This window comes from Lissotriton vulgaris, chromosome 6 (genome assembly GCF_964263255.1).
Source record: "Lissotriton vulgaris chromosome 6, aLisVul1.2, whole genome shotgun sequence".
In the NCBI taxonomy this organism is placed as follows: Eukaryota; Metazoa; Chordata; class Amphibia; order Caudata; family Salamandridae; genus Lissotriton; species Lissotriton vulgaris.
In genome coordinates this window covers 75443906-75465881 of record NC_141694.1, presented here as the reverse complement: position 1 = coordinate 75465881, position 21976 = coordinate 75443906, and positions in this window count along the sequence as shown.

The following is a 21976-nucleotide window of genomic DNA, read 5'->3' as shown; positions in this document are numbered from 1 at the left end:
TGCCTATGAAATGAATCATAAGAAATAACCGAAGGTGACTCCTGGTTATCAAGGACACTATGCCTCAGTCCTGAGCGTTGATTTGAAAACACATTGGGAGTTGTAATCTTGAGTTTACCAACCGTCACAAGTATGCTGTTTTCTGCAAACAAAACCTGAAATGATGTCTTGTCCCCCTCATTGCATGGAGTCATCGAGCAACCGTAAGCTGGTTAAATATTGTTTTCGGCTTTTTGGATTTCACGGACCAACTGCTCTTTTTCTGTGTCTTACTTTTGTGTCTGCTCATGTTACATACGTTCAAATATAACGAGGTGATTTATACAGGAGGGCAGATTTGGGCATGTCATTTAGCCATGCATTAGGATCTGTCTCTCCCAATCTCGCACGAGAAAGGTTTTGTTTCCGAAATTTGTGTATCTGGTCCCTCCTGGGGGACCTCAACTTCCACCTGGAGAACAACAACGACCGCAACACCATCACCCTGCTCGACAACCTCGCCAACCTCGGACTCAAGCAGCTGGTGTCCACCCCCACCCACCTCGCCGGACACACACTCGACGCCGTCTTCTCATCCAGCAAAGACATCGCCTTCAGCCACGCCACTGGACTCCACTGGACGGACCACAGCTGCGTCCACTTCACCTTCAGAAGAACGACGATCCACCACCACCAGCAACCGGTTGCTCGAAGAAGCTGGAACAAGATCACAGCCGACCAGCTCGCCGCTTCCCTGAGCCAGCACCCCCGCCAGCTCAGCGAACCCCAGCCAGGCCGCCGACAACCTCACGAAGTGGATCAACAACTGCGCGGACGAACTCGCCCCACTGAGGACCCCGCCCAGCAGACCCGGCAGCAAGAAGGCCCCATGGTTCACCGACGAACTCAAGAGCTCCAAGAAGAACTGCCGAGCCCTCGAGAAAGCCTGGAGAAGGGAACCAACACCGGACAACATGAGCGCCCTCAAGCTTGCCACCCGGAAGCACCACCAACTGATCCGCGCCACTAAGAAGACTGCATTCAAGGACCGGCTGGACAACAACGCCCACAATTGCAAGGAACTCTTCAACATCGTCAAAGAGCTCTTCAACCCCAACGCTGGAAACAACAACATCACCCCATCGCAAGACCTCTGCAACTCCCTCGCCTCCTACTTCCACAACAAGATTACGGACATACACAACAGCTTCAGCGCTCAACCGATGCACGCCACAACCGAACCACCGCCCCCCACCACCACCCTCTGCGCCTGGACGCCGATCAGCACCGAAGACACCATCCGCATGATGAACTCCATCCACTCCGGATCTCCGACCGACCCCTGCCCTCATCACGTCTTCAACAAGGCCGACGCGGTCATCGCACCCCACCTGCGGGACATCATCAACACCTCCTTTGACACCGCCACCTTCCCGGAGAGCTGGAAGCACGCCGAACTCAGCGCCCTACTGAAGAAACCTACAGCGGACCCCACCGAACTCAAGAATTACCGCCCCATCTCGCTCCTCCCGTTCCCAGCCAAAGTCATCGAGAAGACCGTCAACAAGCAGATGGCCGCCTTCCTCGAGACGAATGAATCCCTCGACCCCTCACAGTCTGGCTTCCGAGCCAACCACAGCACCGAGACCGCCCTCATCGCTGCCACCGATGACATCCGAGCCCTGATGGACAACGGAGAAACAGCGGCCCTCATCCTCCTAGACCTCTCCGTGGCATTCGACACGGTCTGCCACCGCACCCTAGTGCAGTGCCTCAGCAACGTCGGAATGCAGGAGAAGGCACTGGAATGGATCATCTCCTTCCTCGACGGAAGAACACAGAGAGTCCGTCTACCACCGTACAAGTCAGAGGCCACCGAAGTCATCTGCGGCGTCCCTCAAGGATCCTCGCTGAGCCCCACCCTCTTCAACGTCTACATGAGCCCCCTCGCGGCCATCGCACGCCAACACAACCTCAACATCATCTCCTACGCTGACGACACCCAGCTGATCCTCTCCCTGACCAACGACCCAGCCACCGCCAGAGCCAACCTTCAGACAAGACGGAAGTCCTCATCCTGGGTTCCTCGCCCTCCGCCTGGGACGACTCCTGGTGGCCCCCCGCCCTGGGCAGCGCACCCAAACCGACAGACCACGCACGCAACCTGGGCTTCATCTTGGACTCCTCCCTCACCATGACCAGACAAGTCAACGCCGTCTCCTCGTCATGCTTCAACATCCTGCGCATGCTACGGAAGATCTTCCGGTGGATCCCCACCGAGACCAGGAAGACGGTCATCCAGGCCCTTGTCACCAGCCGACTGGACTACGGCAACGCCCTCTACGCCGGAACCACCGCCAAGCTCCAGAAGAGACTCCAGCGAATCCAGAACGCCTCAGCCGGACTCATCCTCGACATCCCACGACACAGCCACATCTCCGGACATCTGAGAGACCTGCATTGGCTCCCCGTCAACAAAAGAATCACCTTCCGCCTCCTCACCCACGCACACAAAGCCCTACACGATCAAGGCCCGAGCTACCTCAACAAGCGCATCAACTTCTACGCTCCCAAACGACATCTCCGATCAGCCAGCCACGCCATCGCCGCCGTCCCCCGCATCCGAAGAACGACAACAGGAGGAAGGTCCTTCTCCTACCTGGCCGCCAAGACCTGGAACTCCCTCCCTCCCGACCTGCGCCTGACCCAAGACCACCTCTCCTTCAGGAAGAAGCTCAAGACCTGGCTATTCGAGCAGTAGCAGCACTCCCCCCCCCCCCCCCCGGGTAAGTAGTGCGCTATATAAATGTCTGTGATTGATTGATTGATTGATTCATCTCCAGACTTCCAAACTGCAGCAGTAGGTATCTTTAATTTTTCACAGCCAGGTTTACAACTACGCACTGTCGCTTCATAGTGGTACATTATGTTTGTGGTTCCACAGCATAGTTGTAAGTTTGTAAAATTGCCCTCCAAGCTCAACATATATTGAGCAGGGCCTTCTATATACCATATAATTGGCCCAAATGTGTATCACTCATGTTATGTTATGTTATGTTAATAACATTTATTAGGCGCAACAGCTGCCCCAGCGAAGGGGCGTCCTGGCGCCAGATCATGTACACAACACAACAGATCAGAGCTGAAAAGAGGGAGAATCAAATAGCAGAGGTAAACAGGTGGGTTTTGATGGCGCGTCTAAAAAGAGTCAGGCTGTTGAGGGCGCGAATGTGTACAGGAAGGGAATTCCATAAATCCGCCGCCAGAACACGGAAGGAACGTCCTCCCATCCTGCTCAGCCTGAACCTAGGCTTAGTCGCCAGATGGTGAGATTCGGATCTGAGGGACCGCGTGGGGACGTACGAAGAGATAAGGCCCGCCAAGGCAGGGGGAGAGGAAAGCTTCAGAATCTTGAATGTCAGACAGAGAGCCTTAAATTTGATTCTCTATCTGACCGGAAGCCAGTGAAGAGAGGCCAGGACAGGAGAGACAGAACATCGTCTCGGAAGACCTACAATGGCCCGTGCAGCAGCGTTCTGCACCCTCTGAAGCCTAGTCGCCTCAGCCTGGTTGACTCCAAGAAGCAAGGCACTCCCGTAGTCTATCCGGGAAAGGATAGAGGCCTGAACCACCAGTTGCCGAGTGGGAGGGTCAAAGAATTTGAGGACTGGTCTCAGTCCTCGCAGAATACCATAGCAGGTAGCTGCTGTCTTCTTTGTATGGCTGGTAAAAGAAAGGTTGGAGTCCAGCCAGACCCCCAGATTTTTGACTTCGGCCACTGGGATGGGGGACACCCCCAGTTCGAGAGGCCACCACTGATCTCCCCAGAGTTCCGCCTGCTTCCCTACAATCAGGACCTCGGTTTTCTTGGCATTAAGCTGTAGGCAGTTGTTACGCATCCAGCTAGCCACAGCTATAAGTCCTGCCCGGAATCTGGGCGCAGTCACCTCAGGGTCCCCACTGAGTGTCACCGCCAGCTGCGTGTCGTCGGCATACGATGTCATGGTAAGGCCACATTGCCTGACGACAGCAGCCAGCGGTTTCACATACAAGTTAAATAATGTGGGGCTAAGGGCAGAGCCCTGAGGGACTCCCAGTTCCAAAGAGTGGAACGAGGACTGGCCAGGTGGAATGGCTACTTTAAAAAACCGGTCCGAGAGGAATGAGCGGAACCACTGAAGAGCCTTCCCCACGATACCCACTTCCTCCAAACGCCGCATCAAAATGTCATGAGACACCGTGTCAAACGCGGCGCTCAGGTCTAACAATAGGAGCGCCGCGGTCTGCCCCGCATCTAGCACTGACCGCAAATGCTCGATCATAAAGAGCAGGGCAGTTTCAGTGCTGTGTTGAGCGCGAAACCCGTTTTGACTCTCGTCAAGAATATTATTACGAGAGAGGTGGGCAGACAGAATGGTATTCACGTACGCCTCAGTAACCTTGGCGGTCCAAGGCAGGAGGGAGATGGGCCGATAGTTCTCCGGGAGCAAGGGGTCAGAGTTAGGTTTCTTCAGAATGGGACTGACCACAGCTTGCTTCCAGGATGGCGGGACCACGCCCTCACTGAGGGAGAGATTGATCAACTCCAAAATGGGCTCACGACAGAGAGGCGGGAGACGGGTGAAAAGCTCCGGCTTCAGTGGGTCTAAGGGGGAGCCAGATTTAATTTTGAGGCTCAGAGTGTCAAATACCTCGTTAGACATGGCCGGCAAGGTGGACAAGGTTTCGGACACCGAGACCTTTACATCACTAAGAGCATCCCCGGGAGCAGATGGTATAAATCCTCGGTAGATTTTCTGCACTTTCTCCACGAAAAAGGATGCCAAGCTTTCACAGTGCGAGTCCGTGCAGATTTCTTGCGAGGTGGCCCGTTTCCCCATCAGGTCTTTAAGTACCTTGAAGATTAACTTAGAGGGGTTAGGGCTGTTGGAGAACTCAGCTGCATAGTATGCGGCCCGGGTTTGACAAATAGCTCTGTGGTAGGTCTTAAGCTGGGCAAAGTACAGCGATTTTAACGTGGGATCAAAAGATTTTCTCCAGGCCCTCTCAGCTTGCCGGCAAGTTCTCTTAAGCTCGGCAAGAGTCTCATTATACCAAGGGCTACGATTTTTAGCGTGACATTTTGCCCAGCGCAGAGGTATGAGAGAGTCGAGGGCAGTAAGAACCCAGTTGCAGAACTGTTCATAACCCTGTTCTACATTCTGCAGTTTGCCTAGGGGTTGTGCCTCCAATATCCTGACAAAGTCCTCCAGCTTAAGTTTACGCCAATTGCGCTTTAAGATCTGTTTATCCACAGGTTTAAGTTGTGGATTGTCAAGGGGACATGACACTTTAACCAGCAGATGGTCAGTCCAGCCCACCACCATCGGGTCGGCTGATCTAGCCCGAACTAAGGTGGTAAAAAAGGGGTCCAATATATGTCCTCCTATATGGGTGTGGGAGGTGACTAGTTGGTTAAGTTGCATCGCTTCCAAGTCCGCCAGCAAGGAGCTGATGGAAGGAGATGACGACTGGTCAAGATGTATATTTAAGTCGCCTACTATATTTAAGTTAGCACATGTCGGAGCCAGCGAGCTAACCACATCCGCAAGGGCGGCCTTGAAAGCAGTGTCGTTCCCAGGTGGACGGTAGATAAGCACACCGCTAAAGGTGAATTGATGACTGACCTTTACCTTAAATGAGGCGCTTTCACACATTGGAAGATCCAAAGCCTTCCACTCAGCCGGGAAACAAGATTTAGTCGCCATGGCTATACCACCTCCCCTAGTCGAGCGGTTCAGAATATACACCGTATAGGTAGAGGGGAAAGCCAGATTAATGATGGCAGTATCAGCGTCCTGTAACCACGTTTCGGTCAGGAAAATGATATCAGGAAGGTCCGTATCAATCATGTCCCGTAGGGACTGATGGTGCTTGACCAAAGATCTAACATTCAAACTCCATATGTTAAGTGCTTGTCCGGTCCAGTCCGTATGGATACTACGGACAGTCCTGTTAACTGGGCGTACCCCAATGGGTGAGGCCAGAGAGAAGGAACCACAGGCACAGTCATAAGGTCCCGAGAGAGGGGATAGAGGGACATGGTTACACACCAGAAGACTATCTTTTATAGAAAAGAGAGCAGCGCGATCATAAATGAGCGTCGCCATGTTAAACAGGATGATAATAAGGAAGGAGGCCAGAGTCCATAGCCCGCACCCGCTACCTCGACGCGGACGAGCGCAGACGGGCAGGACTCTGGCACGACTCCGGCTAAGCGACGGCGTCCCACTGCGCGTTCCCGCTGCGCGGGAGAGGGCGACTTTAAATAGGCGCCTCCCTGAACAACTCGAGCGTCGGGACGCTCCAAAATGGCGCCCGCGCTACAAACACTTACCCCAAACTAAGATGGCGCCCAGGAATCCAGCCCCAGGGACCCGGACCCGCCGAATGGCGGTGCGTTTTCCTGAATTAAATGTGAGTATGGGGACAGCCCAGTCACAGGGATCGAATTAAAATCAGGGAAGAAGTTAACTCAGCAGAACCAAAATACACAAAAGGTAGGTTTTAAAATGTCGTAAATATCGCAGCTCGCTAGCAGCGCGACCTGCGCTAGTGCAGCAGTGATCAGGGCGAAGGAAAACACGAGTACGCCTTAAATAGGTGCCTCCCTGAACAACTCGAGCGTCGGGACGCTCCAAAATGGCGCCCGCGCTACAAACACTTACCCCAAACTAAGATGGCGCCCAGGAATCCAGCCCCAGGGACCCGGACCCGCCGAATGGCGGTGCGTTTTCCTGAATTAAATGTGAGTATGGGGACAGCCCAGTCACAGGGATCGAATTAAAATCAGGGAAGAAGTTAACTCAGCAGAACCAAAATACACAAAAGGTAGGTTTTAAAATGTCGTAAATATCGCAGCTCGCTAGCAGCGCGACCTGCGCTAGTGCAGCAGTGATCAGGGCGAAGGAAAACACGAGTACGCCTTAAATAGGCGCCTCCCTGAACAACTCGAGCGTCGGGACGCTCCAAAATGGCGCCCGCGCTACAAACACTTACCCCAAACTAAGATGGCGCCCAGGAATCCAGCCCCAGGGACCCGGACCCGCCGAATGGCGGTGCGTTTTCCTGAATTAAATGTGAGTATGGGGACAGCCCAGTCACAGGGATCGAATTAAAATCAGGGAAGAAGTTAACTCAGCAGAACCAAAATACACAAAAGGTAGGTTTTAAAATGTCGTAAATATCGCAGCTCGCTAGCAGCGCGACCTGCGCTAGTGCAGCAGTGATCAGGGCGAATGAAAACACGAGTACGCCTTAAATAGGCGCCTCCCTGAACAACTCGAGCGTCGGGACGCTCCAAAATGGCGCCCGCGCTACAAACACTTACCCCAAACTAAGATGGCGCCCAGGAATCCAGCCCCAGGGACCCGGACCCGCCGAATGGCGGTGCGTTTTCCTGAATTAAATGTGAGTATGGGGACAGCCCAGTCACAGGGATCGAATTAAAATCAGGGAAGAAGTTAACTCAGCAGAACCAAAATACACAAAAGGTAGGTTTTAAAATGTCGTAAATATCGCAGCTCGCTAGCAGCGCGACCTGCGCTAGTGCAGCAGTGATCAGGGCGAAGGAAAACACGAGTACGCCTTAAATAGGCGCCTCCCTGAACAACTCGAGCGTCGGGACGCTCCAAAATGGCGCCCGCGCTACAAACACTTACCCCAAACTAAGATGGCGCCCAGGAATCCAGCCCCAGGGACCCGGACCCGCCGAATGGCGGTGCGTTTTCCTGAATTAAATGTGAGTATGGGGACAGCCCAGTCACAGGGATCGAATTAAAATCAGGGAAGAAGTTAACTCAGCAGAACCAAAATACACATAAGTTAGGTTTTAAAATGTCGTAAATATCGCAGCTCGCTAGCAGCGCGACCTGCGCTAGTGCAGCAGTGATCATCTGAAATGCCATGCAGGTTTGTCATTTGCAGGGCCACTGGACATATGCTATTCTGCGGCGATGTTTGCACAGTTATGTACTTGCCGCATTTGCCACGTAATACATCATCTCCTGCACATACTGCAGATTTGAAGAAAAACAAGCATTTACAATGTAATAGGTCTCGCATTATTAAAATTTGAGCTATTGGCATTGTAAATGACAAATGCCTTTTACTCATTTGCATCGGTGCGTAAACAATCGCTTTGTGCTCATAGTCCATGCTTATGAGAAGCAAGGCTGGCAGTCGCTTTTACTGCCAGCCTTGCTCATCGTAAGTAAGGACTATACATTCAAAGTGCGTGTTTATGCACCGATTGCAGGTTTTAAAAATGAATAAAAGGCATTGTCATTTACAATGCCAATAGCTCAAACTTTAATAATGCGAGACCTATTGCATTGTAAATGCTTGTTTGAGGATGTAGATACACTTTTATTTTTGCACATTTGGAGACTCTGCTACCTAATAATGGGGTCAATTTGTCCATCCGCCATCCTGTTGGGGGACAGGACCGTCCGCCACAGGGGCGGAGGTCCCGTGCCTCGAATTAGGATGCACCCGCCACAGTGGCGGGTGCATCCCGCATTTTTAACATTGCCGCCACAATGCTAAAAATGTATGTTGTGCATTTCAAAGCACAACATGACAGGCAGCGCGGTGCCTGCCATGTTGTACTTTGAAACGCAGTGGGGAACCATAGGTACCCCCCATGTGCACCCCCCTTCACCCTGGGGGCCCGCAACGGGCCCCCGAAGCAAAGAACGTATGCCTTTTTGTGGCGGCATTGCCGCCACGAAAGGCATTGCCCACAGCACATCCTAATATGGCCCCCATATTAGACCTTTTCCGCTGCGGTCGCCTTGCGATAGTGGCGGAAAAGCGGCGGACGGTCCTTCCGTCCGCTGCGGTCCCCCACGCCATTGTAATATGGCGGGGGAGAAATAGGTGGCAGACGGGCACGGATGGCGGACGGATCTCCACCGCCTGCATGGCTAAGTTTGCACAATTATGAATACTGTACACATGTGTGTGCTGAAAGGGAAAATAAATAGCTTAATGACTTAATTGTTACTTCTCATAATGCACACGTTAGATATTTTAATGCCTCCCATTGATTTTGATCTGCCCACCACCTCACAAGTATCCTCAACATATGCATCTCTACATTGTCTCATTTATCCAGGACACATTCACACTTATTTTCCCTATGAATTTTTACTGCTCCCAAGTTATATTGTGTCAAGTGTACCATACTGTCTGACACTTTAGCCCATATGGCGACGCTTTCTGTAACTAATCGTTTCACTTATCTAGGTATAGGCAAAGGTCTAAAAGGCTCACCACGCAAACCGCTGATGTAAAAAAGCCAAAACTGTTTGAAGGTAGATTTGTGGTATAGAGGTATTTCTAAAGGGTGGCTTTAGACGGGGTTTCTTTCACATGCTCTTAAGAACCATTTAAACGTTACAGAAGGGCGTCCTGCCTTCAATCTGTAGGGCTCACATACTGCTGAAAGGCTTTGCGGATCTACAACATCAGGCACAACAATTCATGTTGCATTTTTGTCATTTTATCCCTAAAAATCGTAAATATTCTAGTTGTTTTTTGCATTGTTCTTAAGATAGCAACTAAAAGTTTAATTCTGAGATGTCTCTTGGAGGTTGTATTGATTCTTATTGACACTGGCTGAAATAAAGTTTAATTTTTCCAAGATTTTGGCGCATGCGTGCATTTTATTAAATCTTTCTCATTCCACTAGTGTTCCATCTGTTATTATTTTACTCTTAAACTGGGATAGCTTGCAGTACTGTGTATATTGTGTATATGTGTGACACCTTCAGCCAGTCTTGGTTTTTAAGCCAAGCGCATTTTGCATGCTTAGACTTTTAAGCGCATTCGTACCGTGGCTGAAGTAAAACTACAAGCCCCAGAATACAACATGCTTGCGGATAAACTGCTTGGATTGGGTGACGTATCACATAGGGTACTTGATCTACTTGGAAGCGATGGGGGGTTTTGGCTACCTCAAATGAGTAGACTAACAAGTTATTGGAAGCATATTTTCTGCAGGCAGATAATGAGGCTCATATATGTAGCAGGGCCGGACTGGCTGTAGCGGGCACCAGGCGTTTCCCCATTGGGCGGAAGGGTGGTGGTCAGATTTAGACCAGTTGGGGGCGTTTTTTGTTACTGGGGGCCGTTTTTGCAAATTGGCCCCTTGTAACAGCAGCAGCAGAGTTCCCTCCAGTGTCCCCCCCACCCACCGGTCTGACATAATTGCCAGGGCTGGTTTCCAATCCCAGCCCAGCCCTTAAAAATATTTTGTATCATATTTTAACGGGTCGTGCCATTTTTGTATATTTGATATTCACTGTGATCACGTTATCAAACGTGTGTATCCTGTTTAAGCGAGCACGGACCACATTTTATTCACTGGCACCCACTGCGTTATTGTGATCCATTATTAGGGACCACTGCTTTTGTACCAGATCATTTCCTGCAAGAGACTCTCTCTGCAGGGGTATTTTAGGGGTATTTTAGGGTTCAGGGCTAGGTTTGGGTTTTGAGGTACAGGGGTATTTGTACGGTTCAGGGCTAGGTTTGGGTTTTGGGGTACAGGGGTATTTTTAGGGTTGAGGGATAGGTTTGGGTTTTGGGGTACAGGGTATATTTATAGGGTTAAGATGGGTACGTGTTCAAGGGTGTTGGGGTATTTTAAGGAGTATGGGTGGGTTATGATTATGGGGTGCAGGGGTTACCCGCCTCAAAGGTTTGGGCTCTCTCTTTATTATATTAGTATGGATATGGATATATATATATATATATCCGTACACAATCCCTCCAGTCGGAGAGACAAACGTGAGGCACTCTCTCAATCTTTTTGCACTTTTTAAATTATTTTTTAAATCCTCCATTAGTGGGATGCAGGCAAGAATCCTTACTAATATAATAAAGAGAGAGCCCAAACCTTTGAGGCGGGTAATCTCAGGAACCACAGCACCAATCACAACACCCAATAAAGCGTTGGAAAAGGCAGTTGCAGCAGAAGGACATAGGCTATGCAGACGCCCACCATATACATTTAAAAGGTAAAAGAACCGTGCCAGCAAAGTAGTCCCTTGTGGGCGTGTCTGCGTTGTGCTGGGGGCGTGACAAACGCTGGGGGCATGTGGTACGTTCCGCCCTTCATGCCATGTCTCATATCCTGTGCTAATCCCACCCTGCTCCCTTTAAATACCCCTGCACCCCATAATCATATCCCACCCTTACTCCTTAAAATACCCCAACACCCTTAAACACTAACCCATCTTAACCCTATAAATATACCCTGTACCCCAAAACCCAAACCTACCGCTAAACCCTAAAAACACCCCTGTACCCCCAAACCCCAAACTTAGCCCTGAACCCTATAAATACCCCTGTACCTCAAAACCCAAACCTACCCCTGAACCCTAAAAATACCCCTGTACCCCAAAACCCACACCGAGTCCTGAACCCTAAAAATACAACTGTACCCCAAAGCCCAAACCTACCCCTGAACCCTAAAATACCCCTGTACCCCAAAACCCAAACCTAGCCCTGACCCCTTAAAATACCCCTGTACCCCAAAACCCAAACCTACCCCTGAACCCTAAAAATAACCCTGTACCCCAAAACCCAAACCTAGCCCTAAACCCTAAAATACCACTGTACCCCAAAACCCAAACCTAGCCCTGACCCCTTAAAATACCCCTGTACCCCAAAACCCAAACCTACCCCTGAACCCTAAAAATAACCCTGTACCCCAAAACCCAAACCTAGCCCTAAACCCTAAAATACCACTGTACCCCAAAACCCAAACCTAGCCCTGAACCCTAGAAATAACCCTGTACCCCAAAACCCAAACCTAGCCCTGAACCCTTAAAATACCCCTGTACCCCAAAACCCAAACCTAGCCCTAAACCCTAAAAATACCCCTATACCCCAAAGCCCAAACCTAGTCCGGAACCCTAAAAATACCCCTGTACCCCAAAACCCATACCTATCCCTAAACCCTAAAACTACCCCTGTACCCCATAACCCAAAACTATATCTGAACCCTTAAAATACCCAAACACCCCAAAACATATACCTCAGTACCCCAAAACATATACCCCTATACCCATACTTACCTTATCCAAACATTTAAAAAAAACATGATTTTACCATTCATGCATTTACAACAAATTTTGTTGTAAATGTATGCGTGGTAAAAGCATATAAAATGTAATGCCATGCGTTATAATGGCATTGTGAAGTCATGGTACTTTCGTAATGAAAGTATGCGGAGTGATGGTATGCGGAAAGAAAGTTGCGGAATAATGGGTGTTTACCCTCCCCCGGTAAGTACATTGGTGGCACGGCGGCCCACATCTCCAGCAACATACTCATATTTTTTCACCACCCATTTGAAAAATGCACAGGTCTCTCTCATTGATGGCCAGCACTGACATACACTTTTAGACACACCTCCCGCCACAAGTTCTAGAATTGCGAACTTTAGAGCTGGGGAGCTACGTTTGAATCTCGGCATCAGCTCAACATCCTGTCATTCCAGGCAAATCGCTTTGTCTCCCCGTGCCTACCACAAATGAATGTGTTCTTCTGTAATGTAAATTGTGCTCATGCCATGTTGTCGAGTTCACGCTATATAATATTGCAACGAAAAATAAAGTGGGGAAACTCGAGTTCACACATTACTGAACGCGCGCTCTTAAGTGCATCAGCAGTGCACTGTGAATCGGAGCGTTTCACAGGCCTGTCACTGATAAGAAATGCTATCTAAACGAAATCCTACAAAACAATATACTACTGGCCGGAAGCAATTCATACCCGAACAACGTCGGGACGGGCTGCTAGTATATATATATATCCATTCATACTAATATAATAAAGAGAGACCCCAAACCTTTGAGGCGGGTAATCTCAGGAACCACAGCACCAATCAGAACACCCAATACAGCGTTGGAAAGGGCAGTTGCAGCAGAAGGACATAGGCTATGCAGACGCCCACCATATACATTTAAAAGGTAAAAGACCCGTGCCAGCAAAGTAGTCCCTTGTGGGCGTGTCTGCGTTGTGCTGTGAGCGTGACAAACGCTGGGGGCGTGTGGTACGTTCCGCCCTTCATGCCATGTCTCATATTGTGTACTAATCCCACCCTGAACCCTTAAAATACCCCTGTACCCCAAAACCTAAACCTAGCCCTGAACCCTAAAAATACCCCTGTACCCCAAAACCCAAACCTAGCCCTGAACCCTAAAAATAACCCTGTACCCCAAAACCCAAACCTACCCCTGAACCCTAAAATACCACTGTACCCCAAACCCCAAACCTAGCCCTGAACCCTAAAAATACCCCTGTACCCCAAAACCCAAACCTAGCCCTGAACCCTTAAAATACCCCTGTACCCCAAAACCCAAACCTACCCCTGAACCCTAAAAATACCCCTATTCCCCAAAACCCAAACCTAGCCCGGAACCCTAAAAATACCACTGTACCCCAAAACCCAAACCTACCCCTGAACCCTAAAATACCACTGTACCCCAAACCCCAAACCTAGCCCTGAACCCTAAAAATACCCCTGTACCCCAAAACCCAAACCTAGCCCTGAACCCTTAAAATACCCCTGTACCCCAAAACCCAAACCTACCCCTGAACCCTAAAAATACCCCTATTCCCCAAAGCCCAAACCTAGCCCGGAACCCTAAAAATACCCCTTTACCCCAAAACCCATACCTATCCCTAAACCCTAAAACTACCCCTGTACCCCATAACCCAAAACTATATCTGAACGCTTAAAATACCCAAACACCCCAAAACATATACCTCAGTACCCCAAAACATATACCCCTATACCCATACTTACCTTATCCAAACATTTTAAAAAAACATGCTTTTACTATTCATGCATTGACAATGAATTTCGTTGTAAATGTATGCGTGGTAAAAGCATATAAAATGTAATGGCATGCGTTATAATGGCATTGCAGAGTCATGCTAGTTTCGTAATGAAAGTATGCGGAGTGATGGTATGCGGAAAGAAAGTTGCAGAATAATGGGTGTTTACCCTTCCCCAGTAAGTACATTGGTGGCATGGCGGCCCACATCTCCAGCAACATACTCATATTTTTTCACCACCCAATTTAAAAATGCACAGGTCTCTCTCATTGATGGCCAGCACTGACATACATTTTTAGACACACCTCCCGCCACAAGTTCTAGAATTGCGAACTTTAGAGCTGGGGGGCTACGTTCGAATCTCGGCATCAGCTCAACATCCTGTGATTCCAGGCAAATCGCTTTGTCTCCCCGTGCCTACCACAAATGAATGTGTTCTTCTGTAATGTAAATTGTGCTCATGCCATGTTGTCGAGTTCGCGCTATATAATTTTGCTAGGAAAAATAAAGTAGGGAAACTCGAGTTCACACACTAGTGAACGCGCACTCTTAAGTGCATCAGTAGTGCACTGTGAATCGGAGCGTTTCACAGGCCTGTCACAGATAAGAAATTCTATCTAAACGAAATCCTACAAAACAATATACTACTGGCCGGCAGCAAATCATACCCGGACAACGTCGGGACGGGCTGCTAGTATAAATATATACACACACACACACAGAGTGGCTTGGAGTGAGAAAAGCTAGCAGGGTGTGGCGAGGAGAGTGGGCTTCCTCTGCCCACTGGGTTATATCACTTTATGGTGGATAGAAGCCTGGTAATTATGCTGTTAATGTTTTACTGGAGAACACCTAGAAGCCTCTACTTTATGCCCTACAGTAAATGAGGGAGCAGCCAAGTCGTAGTGAACAAGTGCGCCGTATTGGCTGGCACTGTAGTATCTGAAAATAGCAAGGCCTTCTGCACCGTGTGTACCCAGTGAGCCCTGCAGAGGGGTGGAGCATGCAGTCACAAGTGGGGAGTGTTTTTATGAATTAACGGCAGTAAAAGGGCTCAAACTCTGTTCAGAAGGCATGTTGAATAATAAGTTACCTTTCACAATGTGTTTTACAGGCACTTAAGCAGTTGCTCTCTGTACTGTGTTAAGAATTCACTAGTTATATTTATATATATATATATATATAATTATTTTTATCAAATATATGATCATTTACATCATAAAAATCAAAACACCTCATATGAATAAAACAGTTAAGATTACAGTACAATACATCATTTTAAAATAGAATTGGTTTAAAACATCCCGTAACACAGATAGCAGCATTATAGGTTTTTTTAAAACAGTCAATATTTTGCCATATTAAAAAAAATTCATAGGGCAATTTAATAGAGATCATTTGTTACTCATAGTTGTAGGTTAACCACAAATGCATTTTTGGCTAGTTTGGATCTTTTCCACCAAACAAAGAATAGTTATCTTGAGATAGCAAAAATCAACCAACTAGTAGTGTCAGACAAAAAGATTCTTAGTGCATCATTTGGGCGTATGAAGCATAAGGAATGGCATACAGGCACAATCCATTTTTTCCGATGATCAACATAGGACAGGCAAAAAAATAGAAAATGTATAAGGGTCTAAGGGGAAGCTTGACAGGTGGGACATACTGGCAATATGGATGCATTTTCCCAGGTACTTCTTCTTGAATTTAGAGGCAATGAACCATACCTAAATCCATACTAATATAATAAAGAGAGATCCCAAACCTTTGAGGCGGGTAATCTCAGGAATTACAGCACCAATCACAACACCCAATACAGCGTTGAAAAGGGCAGTTGCAGCAGAAGGACATAGGCTATGCAGACGCCCACCATATATATTTAAAAGGTAAAAGAACCGTGCCAGCAAAGTAGTCCCTTGTGGGCGTGTCTGCGTTGTGCTGTGGGCGTGTGCTGGGGGCGTGACAAACGCTGGGGGCGTGTGGTACGTTCCGCCCTTCATGCCATGTCTCATATCGTTGCTAATCCCACCCTGCTCCCTTTAAATACCCCTGCACCCCATAATCATAACCCACCCTTACTCCTTAAAATACCCCAACACCCTTAAACACTAACCCATCTTAACCCTATGAATATATCCTGTACCTCAAAACCCAAACCTACCCCTGAACCCTAAAAATACCCCTGTGCCCCAAAACCCAAACCTAGCCCTGAATCCTAAAAATACCACTGTACCCCAAAACCCAATCTACCCCTGAACCCTAAAATACCCCTGTACCCCAAAACCTAAACCTAGCCCTGACCCCTTAAAATACCCCTGTACCACAAAACCCAAACCTACCCCTGAACCCTAAAAATACCCCTGTACCCCAAAACCCAAACCTAGCCCTGAACCCCTAAAAATAACCCTGTACCCCAAAACCCGACCTTCCCCTGAACCCTAAAATACCACTGTACCCCAAAACCCAAACCTAGCCCCGAACCCTTAAACTACCCCTGTATCCCAAAACCCAAACCTACCCCTGAACCCTAAAAATACCCCTATACCCCAAAACCCAAACCTAGCCCGGAACCCTAAAAATACCAGTGTACCCAAAAACCCATACCTACCCCTAAACCCTAAAACTACCCCTATACCCCAAAACCCAAACCTAGCCCGGAACCCTAAAAATACCCCTGTACCCCAAAACCCATACCTATCCCTAAACCCTAAAACTACCCCTATACCCCATAACCCAAAACTATATCTGAACCCTTAAAATACCCAAACACCCCAAAACATATACCTCAGTACCCCAAAACATATACCCCTATATCCATACTTACCTTATCCAAACATTTTAAAAAAACATGCTTTTACCATTCATGCATTTACAACGAATTCCGTTGTAAATGTATGCGTGGTAAAAGCATATAAAATGTAATGCCATGCGTTATAATGGCATTGCGGAGTCATGGTACTTTAGTAATGAAAGTATGCGGAGTGATGGTATGCGGAAAGAAAGTTGCGGAATAATGGGTGTTTACCCTCCCCCGGTAAGTACATTGGTGGCACAGCGGCCCACATCTCTTGCAACATACTCATATTTTTTCACCACCCATTTGAAAAATGCACAGGTCTCTCTCATTGATGGCCAGCACCGACATACACTTTATAGACACGCCTCCCGCCACAAGTCCTAGAATTGTGAACTTTAGAGCTGGGGAGCTATGTTAGAATCTCGGCATCAGCTCAACATCCTGTGATTCCAGGCGAATCGCTTTGTCTCCCAGTGCCTACCACAAATGAATGTGTTCTTCTGCGATGTAAATTTAGCTCATGCAATGTTGTCGAGTTCGCGCTATATAATATTGCAAGGAAAAAGAAAGTAGGGAAACTCGAGTTCACACACTACAGAACGCGCACTCCTAAGTGCATCAGCAGTGCACTGTGAATCGGAGCGTTTCACAGGCCTGTCACAGGTAAGAAATGCTATCTAAACGAAATCCTACAAAACAATATACTACTGGCCGGCAGCAATTCATACCCGGATTTCGGGACGGGCTGCTAGTTGTATATATTAGGCTCTTGCCTGGGGTGGTTCAATGACATCCATATATGGCTCAAAATCAACACATCCTTTAAAATCAAGAAAACTAGAGGTTCAGAGAGGAGCCAAGCAGGCATTCGAAATGGCCGCATAGTCGCTCGGCTCCGAGAGCCCTTTCGCCCCACACGTCTATCCTGACGTCTATCCTGAGCCACGAAGGCATACTTTAACAGGAGAAAGAAAACGGGCACCTACCGTTTGCTTCCGAAGCTCCTGCGTGCAGCAGATCCCGAGAACCGTCCCCGACGGCTCCGCGGCCCACGCGGCGATGAGACCGGGGCGTTGACTCGGCAGGGCCTCCGGCCGAAGCTGCAGCATCGACGGCCGTTGATGGCGGTGGGGGGCCTGTAGGTGGGTGCCGTTGACATGAAGGACCGCTGCTAGCGGTGAAGACCCGGTCCGCTCGGCGGTGACCCTTGAGGGGCAGTGTGGTGGCACAGGATCGGAGGGGGCGCATGCCTTCTGCCCCCACCCCAAACTTTGTTGCCCGGGTATAGCCAAGGACTGCCCCTGACATAGGCGGGCGACTCCCGGGGCCCGGCAGGGATTTTAGCCTTTTGGTGGCTCTCCTTTCAGGAGCCTGCCTCACAGCTTTTTGCCCCGGGGACGCATCCCGTGGTGCCCTCGAGGTGAGGCCTGGTTTCTGACAGTGGTGAAGAGGGATGGGGCCGACTGGATTAAGATGGCGGCTGGTGCTCTCCTCTACGGCCCGCGTCCACGCCAGGTGGCTGTTGCACGGATGGGGCCGGGATGCTCGCAACATACGCAGGAGTTTACATCCTGGGACGTGTTAGCTGCCCTAACAGTTTTGCACGAGACCATGATTTGCCATGCCCGGGACCTGGGTGAAAGAATGGATGCCATTGCTGTCTCGCCGTCTCTAACGGCCACGATCCGATTCCAGGGGGCTGCCGATGAACTTGCTGCTGAGTCCATGGAGGAAGTTCCAGCACCGCAGAGGCACCGGGAGCCGCTCGAGGTTCGGGCTCCCGTGCCCGCGCGGAACGACTTGATTGCTCGTATGGATGTCTCCTTGGGACACATGTCCAACTGGCGGCTGGGGATGGAGCGCTGTTTTCCCTCTTGGACTGGCCTGGTTAAGTCGCAGCGGTGGCCAAACTGTGTGACTCTCCTCTCCTGGATTGTGTTATTATCTGTGAGCTTTTGGAAGTTCCCGAGACCGGAGTTGATATTGTCTGATCTTTGCTGTCGGTACTTCGATGGACTTGGATTGTTGTGCTTTTCTGGGTCTGCGCCCCTCCCGGCTCCACCCATATTGTTTGGACCCTCAGGACTGTGCTTTAAATTGATTAATGAGTGGACTTCTGGCTACCAGACAGGGGCAGGGATGAAGTGGTTTCATGGTATAATGGCTTTATTGTTGACAGACGGTGCAGTGGGTATGTTCGATCGATATTTCATCGCTACTGTGCTTGGGATTTATTGTTCTTCATTACAGTACTACTTCCTTTCTGGGATTTCCGAGGTGTAGGGGCGAAGGGCGGGGCCGGGCGGCACGATGAGGGCCCTCCTCCGCTTATTTTCTTTTTCTTTTCCTCTTTCTCTATCTTCTATATTTCGGGTCTCTATTAGGGCGACAGGCACGCTGCGGGGGAAGTAGGCCATGGCCTTCTGCGGGTGTGCAGGGTGGGGGGTTGCGGGATGGGTGGTTGAGCGCTATTTGTTTCTATGGCCCTTTAGTCTTTCTTCTCTTTTTAGTGTCGTCGTCGCTCACGCTCTTTGCGGTATGTTTGGTGATGAGGGGCGGGAGTTGGACTTGCTACACGCTGGGGTTGCACCTGCATTTCTTCTGCTTTGTATATCTTACCCCCCGATATTTCCTTCGTATTAACACTGTTTGTAGATATCCTGACTTGCACACTATTGCGGGACTGTGTATGACTGTGCGACACCTCTTCCTTAGTTTCTTATTTGAAAACGAACCTCCTAAATCCTGATTTCAATCTGTTGTGTCTGCTTACAAGTTATGCATCGTTACTTTATAACCCCGGGTTCCGAACTGCTATAACTATACATATTGCTTGCAGTATTCTCGTTCTGTTTAGCGTCCGGCCGGGATGGTTGTAGGCCCATACTTGTAACTGCATGTACTACAAATAAAGGTTCAATAAAAAAAAAGAAAACTAGAGGTTAAAGTACCATGCGTGTAACTTACTATACTTTGACAATCTATATTTATTTATTTATTTTATTTTTTACATTTATAGAGCGCAAACAAATGCCTATGGGCTTCTCAGCGCTAACGATTCAGAACAAGATTCAGGCCGGTTACTGGTCAAACAGCCATGTCTTCAGCAGTTTACGAAACTGCAAAAGAGTTTGGCTTAACCGAATCTGGAGTGGGAGAGCATTCCAGAGTCTCGCTGCTGTTACCACAAATCTTCTGTCTCCCCAGGAAACAGTCTTAGTACGTGGTACCACTAGTTGACAATCTGCCGCAGATCTAAGTTGTCTTGCGAGGCAGTAGGCGGTGAGCTGCTCCGCAAGAAACTGAGGACCCTGTTTATGTAATGCCTTATAGGAAAGTCATAAGGTTTTAAATTTGATGCGATTCTTTATAGTCAACCAGTGATAGTTGCGGATGGTATGCGAGATTGGTTTAAATTTGGGCGTTCTAGAGAGCATTCTTGCAGCAGCATTTTTTACTGTCTGCATTTTGTTAATGACCCTGGTTTGTGCGTTTGCAAATAAACCATTGCAATAATCCAATGAGGAGAGTACAAGAGTGCTGACAAGTGTTTTACCGGCACTTTCAGGTAAGTAAGGGATTATTTTTGTAATCAGTTTTAGCTTATAAAAGGCAGTAGATGCCACCTGGTTGGCATGGGAAAAAAATGTAAATTGTCATCGAAGATGACTCCCAAGTTCCTAACCTTTGGGACCGGGATAGGCAAAGATCCCATCGATGATGGCCACCAGGAGGAAGACCAGCCTGGGGAAAGTTTCCAAAGATGACGACCTCCGTCTTCTCCGAATTTAACTTAAGGCAGTTACTAGCCATCCACTCCTTGATGGCCAGCATGCCTTCTTGGAAACGTTTTGCCACCTCTTCCCCATCATTGTTTATGGCCAGCACCAGCTGCGTATCATCAGTGTAAGAGGTAAGGCTCATCCCATAAGATTTTATAACTCTAGCCAGGTCCGACACATAGATGTTAAAGAGTGTCGGACTTAGGGATGAGCCTTGAGGAACTCCACACGGTAGAGACAGTTCGGCTGACTGGAAGGGTCCTAGAGTAACTGCCTATGTTCTTCCAGACAGGAAAGAAGCTAGCAGATGTTTAGCTCTGTCTCAAATACCCATATTTTGTGAAGTAGTGTGGCTCACTGGTTAGAGGCGGCAGACCCGAGAGCAGAGGACGGCCCGGGACCAGGGTTCGATTCCCGGCGTGGCAGGTTTCTGGACCAGGGTCAGCGGACTCGGTAATTCTCTCGCCTCGGTGCCCACTCTGATCAGCGTTCACACTCAGCAATTCTGGGCATTAGCTTGCCTCATCTTCACTAACGGCCCCACCAGACCGCCGGGGATGCCTGGTCTCACCCTGGAGATACCCATTAAGGGACCATCTCTCAGGGAAGCCAGGAAGGGTTTTGCAGCGGTCGAAGCGCCTTGGGACCCTCCGGGTAAGTAGTGCGCTATATAAATGCCTATACATTTACATACACATACACATACATATTTTCGACACGGTTGATCAGTATAGAATGATCGACCGTGTGGAAAACCGTAGATAGATCCAGCAATACAAGTACCGCTGTCCCACCTTGGTCTCTAATAAGTCTAATGTCCTCAGTGGCTTTTATCAGAGCGGTTTCCGTGCCGTGAAGCTTACCGAACCCGAACTGCGTGTCATCCAACAGGTGGTGTTCTTCAATATATTCAGAGAGCTGAGAATTCATTGCTCTCTCTACTATCTTGGCCATAAAAGGCAAACTGGCTAGTGGCCGATAGTTCTTTAATTCATCCTTGTCCAGCTGTGGTTTTTTTAAAATCGGTTTGAGAAGGGTGTTCTTTAGCATATTGGGATAAATACCTGATATAAACATGGCGTTACATATTTGTGTGATCATCGGTGTTATTGAGTCGATTACGGGAAATAACTAAGCATGGGCGAATTTTGCGAATCTCGCGTTCGCGAATTTTGCGGATTTGCGAACTCGCAATCCGCAAAATCCGCGAATTCCCGCGAATTTGCGGATTTTTTTTTTGGTGTTCGCCCGTGTTTCTGCCAGTTCGCGAGGGTTTTTACAATTTCGCAATTTGCGAACTTACCTGTCGGGTCGCAAGTTTTGCGAACTTGTTGTTTCTACGTGTCCAGCCTGTTTGGGACACTCTTCTTCATCACTGCCACTCTCTGTCACCACTGCCACTCTCTGACTACTCATGCCACCCTCTGGCCCACCCATGCCACCCTCTGTTTCATCACCACACCCTCTGGTTGTCCAGTGTACATTATTTTCGGCAAAGCAAAGCACACCTTCCCTGCCTCAAGTG